Here is a 5,718-nt window from a genome sequence, read left to right as displayed (position 1 = left end):
CTTGCTTGCGGGCACATCCCCAGTAGGAGGTGATCAAGAGGCAGCTGATCGAGGTCTCTCTCTCATGCATGTTTCTAACTCTCTATTTCTCTCTCGTTAATAAATCAATAAAATATATGTTCAAAACAATACAGAAACCCTTTTCCCTTGGGTCTGCCACTCTAGTGGGAGGAGTCAGACAGGAGAAGAACAAGCAAAATCCTGAGTATTTCCGAAGGTGACAAATGCTATGGCCAAGAGAGAGAAAAAATCACACAGGGAAGTGTTAATTCCCTACGTTGGGATTTTAAATGAGTGGTCAGGGAGGGCATCTCTGAGAAGGTAACATCTGAGCGAAGCCATAAAGGAAGAGAGAGAGGGCGCCGTGTGTGGGTTTAGGGGAGACTTTGAGGCCCAGGACACAGCCAGTGCAAAGGCCCTGGGGTAGGAATGTGATGGCCACGTTCAAGGAACATCATGTGGCTGGAGTGATAGATGAGGAGATTAAGGGGAAGTCAGAACAGAGAGATATCAGGGGCCACATGGGGCATTTCGGACCTTATCTTGTGTTCCATGTGAGATGGGCGGGTACTGAGCCGAGAAGCAACATGGTCGATTACAGCAGTGGTCGGCAAACTGCGGCCCCTTGAGTGTGGCTCTTCCGCAAAACACCACGTGCGGGCGCGCACGTACAGTGCGATTGAAACTTTGTGGCCACACTCAGGGGGCCAAAGAGCCGCATGTGGCTCGCGAGCCGCAGATTGCCGACCACGGGATTACAGCAATAATAATTATTGTTGATATGATTATTAATATTATTCTTAGAAGCCGTTATTTACGGAGCACTTTGTGCTATGTGCTGGGCATTGCTCCAAGCACCGTTAAACATCCTATTTTGTTTGTTTGTTTTTTATATATATTTTTATTGATTTCAGAGAGGAAGGAAGAGGGAGAGAGAGAGAGAAACATCCATGATGAGAGAGAATCATGGATCGGCTGCCTCCTACAAGTCCCCAACCAGGGATCAAGCCCACAACCTGGGCATGTGCCCTTGACACCGGAATCAAACTGGGACCTTTCAGTCCGCAGGCTGACGCTCTATCCACTGAGCCAAACTGGCTAGGGCTAGGGCCATCCTATTGTTCAATCCTTCTAACAACCCTCTGGTTGTAATGCCACTGTTATACCCATTCTGCAGACGAGAAAACCGAGGCACAAAGAGGTTAGGTAACTTACCTAAGATCGCCCAGCTAAGCCAGAAACAGAGTTGAGTTTCAGACCGTGTTAGCCCCACTCTGGTACTCCGGGCCCTAGACTATTATCATCCAAAAACCTTAGATTTGGGGGAGTTAGAAGGCAGGACAGCCAGTGGCCGCGAGCAGATCCAGGCTCCGTGACCCGGTTGCAGTTTGTCTGAGAAATGAGAGTCACCCAGGTGAACCTGCCTCACCGGTTTGGGGAGAGGCCTTGAGGAGTTACTGTGCGTACAGCACGTGACCCGGAGCAAGAGCTGGGGGAGACGGTGGATCTGCAGGGCGGCCTGGCTCTCAGGCTCTCTGCTGACTCGGGGCCGGCCTGCTGGCGCTGCCCACAGTTCCAGCCAGGGCTGACACAACAGGAAGGGCGGAGGGGAAGTTGGGGCGCCCCCCGCCCGTTCCCTCCACCCTGCAAAAGTAAAGGAGAAGCTCAGTAGCCGCTGAGAGGCCAAGCCCCTTTGAAGTGCGTGTGTGTTTGAAGGACGGCGCTCTGTTCTCATGGTATGTTCGTCACTAGAGTGAACATGTGTGAGCTTTAAACACTCAAACCCTCGGAGCCCTGGCCGAGGTCAGGTGGTTAGAGCATCATCCCCATGCACCAAGGTTGCAGGTTTGATCCCCAGTCAGGGCACATACAAGAGACAACCAACGCAAACATCAATAAGCGGAACAGCCCAGGTTGGTCTGGCTCAGCGGATAGAGCGTCGGCCTGCGGATTGAAAGGTCCTGGGTTCGATTCCAGTCAAGGGCACATGCCAGGGTTGCAGATCCCCAGTGGGGGGCGTGCAGGAGGCAGCCGATCAATGATTCTCTCTCATCATTGATGTTTCTCTCTCTCCCTCTCCCTTCCTCTCTGAAATCAATAAAAAAAATATATATATATTAAAAAAATAAGTTGAACAACAAACCAATGATTCTCTCTCGCGCGCGCTTTCTCTCTCTCTCTCTCTCTCTCTCTCTCTCTCTCTCTTTATTTATTTATGTTCATCCTCACCTGAGGATATTTTTCCCATTGATTTTTGGAGAGAGTGGAAGGGAAGCAGGGTGGAGGGGAGAGAGAGAGAGAAACATCGATATGAGAGAGCACATGCCCGGACTGGGGCCGGGATCAAGCCCACAACCCAGATACATGCCCTTGACCTGGAATTGAAACCAAGACCCTTCAATGCAAGGGCTGACGTTCTAACCATTTAGCAACACTGGCCAGGACCCTTCCTCTCTTTAAAAACCAAGCAATCAATTAATTAATTAAAAAGTAAAGCCCTAGCCCGTTTGGCTCAGTGGAGAGAGCGTCGGCTTGTGGACTGAAGGATCCCGGGTTCAATTCCGCTCAAGGGCACACGCCCATGCTATAGGCTCGATCCCCAATAGGAGGCGTGCAGGAGGCAGCCAATCAATGATCCTCTCTTATTAATGCTTCCATCTCTCTCTCCCTCTCCCTTCCTCTCTGAACTCAATAAAAATATATATATTTTTTAAAGTTCTTAAAAGTTTTTTTTAAAAACTCACCCTGACTGGGTGGCTTAGTTGGTTGGAGCATCATCTGGTGCCCCAAAAGGGTGTAGCTCGATTCCCAGTCAGCGAACATCCTTAGGGTTGGGGTTCGATCCCTGGTCTGGGTGTATACGGGAGGCAACCAATCAATGTTTCTCTCTCACATGGATATTTCTCTCTCCTCCCACCCATCTCTCCAAAAACCAATAGAAACATATCCTTGGATGAAGATTTTTTTTTTTAATTAAAAACTCAAATCTCACCAGCTGTGTGGCCTTGGGCACGTCACTTAACCTCTCTGTGCCTCCACTGCCTCATCTAGCGGGTGTTGTGCGAATTCACCAAGTTAATGGGCGTGAAGAGCTGAGCGCAGCACCTGGGCCTCGGTGGCCTTCGGCGTGTGCGCGTGGCCGGCACCGCTATCTGCCATCTAGGCCCGCCCTCTCTCCCCGCCCGAGACCCCCCGCCCTCCCCAGCTCTCACCGAGTAAAATCCGGAAAGTTCTCCGCGTGTAAGCAACTCAGTCCGTCTGTGTATGTTATTCCCTTTTCATATATCACACAGAAATGGGAACATTCAGCACCCACTGTGTCATCGCTTAATCTCATCCACTTCATGTGTCTTCGGTCTGTTTCCCTATCTGCACACACACACCCTCCTGTCTCCATAACGGCTTCAGAATCAGCCCACGGTCTGGGCATGGCACGCTTATTAGTCAGCCTCGGACTAAAGGACATTCAGTGATAATCCATGAGCAGCATCATTATTTTATATAATGCAGTCTGCTTGTATGTCTCTATCTACATATAAAACATAGTTACCATAATAATTTTATAATCATTCACATAATAGACGAGGCGTAACCCTATGAAATAAGTTGTTATTATTTCCATTTCCCAGAATGTCAGGATTATCATCATTACCCCCATTTTCCGGAGTGTCCGCTCTTCCCTGCCGTGTCCGGCATCCTGGACAGCATTAGGCACACAGCGTGTGCCTAGTTGATATGTGACGGAGACAATAATAAAGAGGGCCCAGCCCAGCCAGCGTGGCTCAGTGTTTGAGTATCAACCTGTGAACCAGGAGGTCACGGTTCCATTCCCGGTCAGGAATAGATTCCCGGTTCGATGCCCGGGTTGCAGGCTCGACCCCCCAGTAGGGGGCGTGCAGAAGGCAGCGGATCAATGATTCTCTCTCGTCACTGATGTTTCTATCTCCCTCTTCCTCTCCCTTCCTCTTTGAAATCAATAAAAATATTTTTTAAGCCCTAGCTGGTTTGGCTCAGTGGCTAGAGCAGTGATGGCGAACCTATGACATGCGTGTCAGAGGTGACATGCGAACTCATTTTTTTGGTTGATTTTTCTTTGTTAAATGGCATTTAAATGTATAAAATAAATATCAAAAATATAAGTCTTTGTTTTACTGTGGTTGCAAATATCAAAAAATTTCTATATGTGACACGGCACCAGAGTTAAGTTAGGGTTTTTCAAAATGTTGACATGCCAAAGGTTCGCCATCACTGGGCTAGAGCGTCAGCCTACGGACTGAAGGGTTCCAGGTTCGATTCCGGTCCAGGGTACGATCCCCAATAGGCGGGTGTGCAGGAGGCAGCCGATCAATGATTCTCTCTCATCATGGATGTTTCTGTCTCTCTCTCCCTCTCCCTTCCTCTCTGAAATAATAAGAATATATTTTTAAAAAATAATAATGATAATAATAATAAAGAGGGAAACTGAGGCACGGGGAAGCTACAGGGTCACCGTGTGTTTGTGCATCAGCCGGTCTGGCTGGAACCGCTGCTGGGGGGAACCGTGGGGCACAATGGAGACTGAACAGACGGAACCGAAAGACACGCACGGGGTGTTCTCGGAGTGCAAATACCCGCCCACGGGGGGATGGAGAGACACACCACGCGCCAGTCAGGCCGTGGAAGGTTCTAGGACCAGAGCATGACCTGGGTGGGCTCCGTGTGAGGAGAGAGAGCCAGGCACCCCCAGGAGAATCTACTGGATAATCCCACGCACAGGAAGTTAAAACCAGGCCAGAGGGTGCCATGGGGGGTGGGGAGTGACGGGGTGGGGCCCCGGGGACGCTGGGCCTGAGCCCGGGCTGTTCCTCAGCCCCGTGGGTGCCAGTTACCTGAGTGCTCGGCTCCGGAGACACCCCCGCGCTGCGTGCGCGCCCCTCTGTGCGGATGTTACACGGAAAGAGGAGTCCAAGGGCCTGGCCTCAGAAGTGGAATCGCCAGGTTCCAGGGCTTGTTCCTGGGCCACGTGACCATCTGGTGGATTTCCCGGGAGGTGCTGGACACCTGAGGGTGGTGGTATATTTGGATCTTTTGGGCAGCCTTCCGGTCGGGCTGCCCGGGGCCGTCCCAGAGCCTGGGGTTCTGATGTGGATTCCAACATGATGGTGATTAAGAGCCCATTCCTCACACTCAGGTTCTGATGCCCAGATTCTGAAAAGACGGAGACTTTTGGGCCAAGATTGTGAACCACCCCCTCCATCCCCCCCCCACCTTCCTCCATCCCTCTCCCCTCCATCCCTCTCCCCTCCATCCTTACCGGCTCTTGCAAGAGGGCCCCAGATTTGGCCAAATGCCGCCTGGGAGCAGGATCCGGGCCCTGGCCGTCTGGGGTCTCTCCCCAGCGTCCGGCACCTCGAGGGTCCCTGGAAGTTCGTCCTGTTTGCCCGGCTGCTGGCACTGCCGCCTCCCGGCCCACACATCCCTCCCCGGGGAAGCAGGAGTGGCCTTTCCCTCCTCCCGAGGTGTGTTTGTCCTGTGTTCTTCCCATGACTCACACATCCCTAATGACTGGGCAGCAGATGAGGTCAGGATGGCGTGGTGGGTGGAAGGCTGGCCCGGTCCCCACCCGCAGTCTCGGTGTCACCAGCCTCCCGGAAGCCAGACCTGCGTGTGGTGTGACCTTGGAGGCCGGGGGGTCTTGCTGTCCCCACAGGGCCCCGGGAGGCCTTCCTCCCCCAGCAC

The 5,718-nt window shown here is 52.0% G+C and overlaps 1 protein-coding gene across 1 annotated transcript in view; it reads right to left on the bottom strand.

The window, feature by feature from the left end:
- The window catches only part of LOC102418239 (C5a anaphylatoxin chemotactic receptor 2-like), a 7,921-nt gene extending 2,413 nt beyond the window's left edge, over positions 1-5,508 (bottom strand). Inside the window, 2 exon segments of the mRNA XM_014450398.2 lie at positions 4,869-5,040; positions 5,294-5,508. The gene's annotated coding sequence lies outside the window, so the exon portion shown is untranslated.
- Positions 5,509-5,718: the final 210 nt, after the last annotated feature.

Source organism: Myotis lucifugus, unplaced genomic scaffold (genome assembly GCF_000147115.1).
Source record: "Myotis lucifugus unplaced genomic scaffold, Myoluc2.0 scaffold_2179, whole genome shotgun sequence".
Classification (NCBI taxonomy): Eukaryota; Metazoa; Chordata; class Mammalia; order Chiroptera; family Vespertilionidae; genus Myotis; species Myotis lucifugus.
The sequence above is the reverse complement of the archived record's forward strand: the minus strand, read 5'-3'. Positions and strand labels throughout refer to the sequence as shown.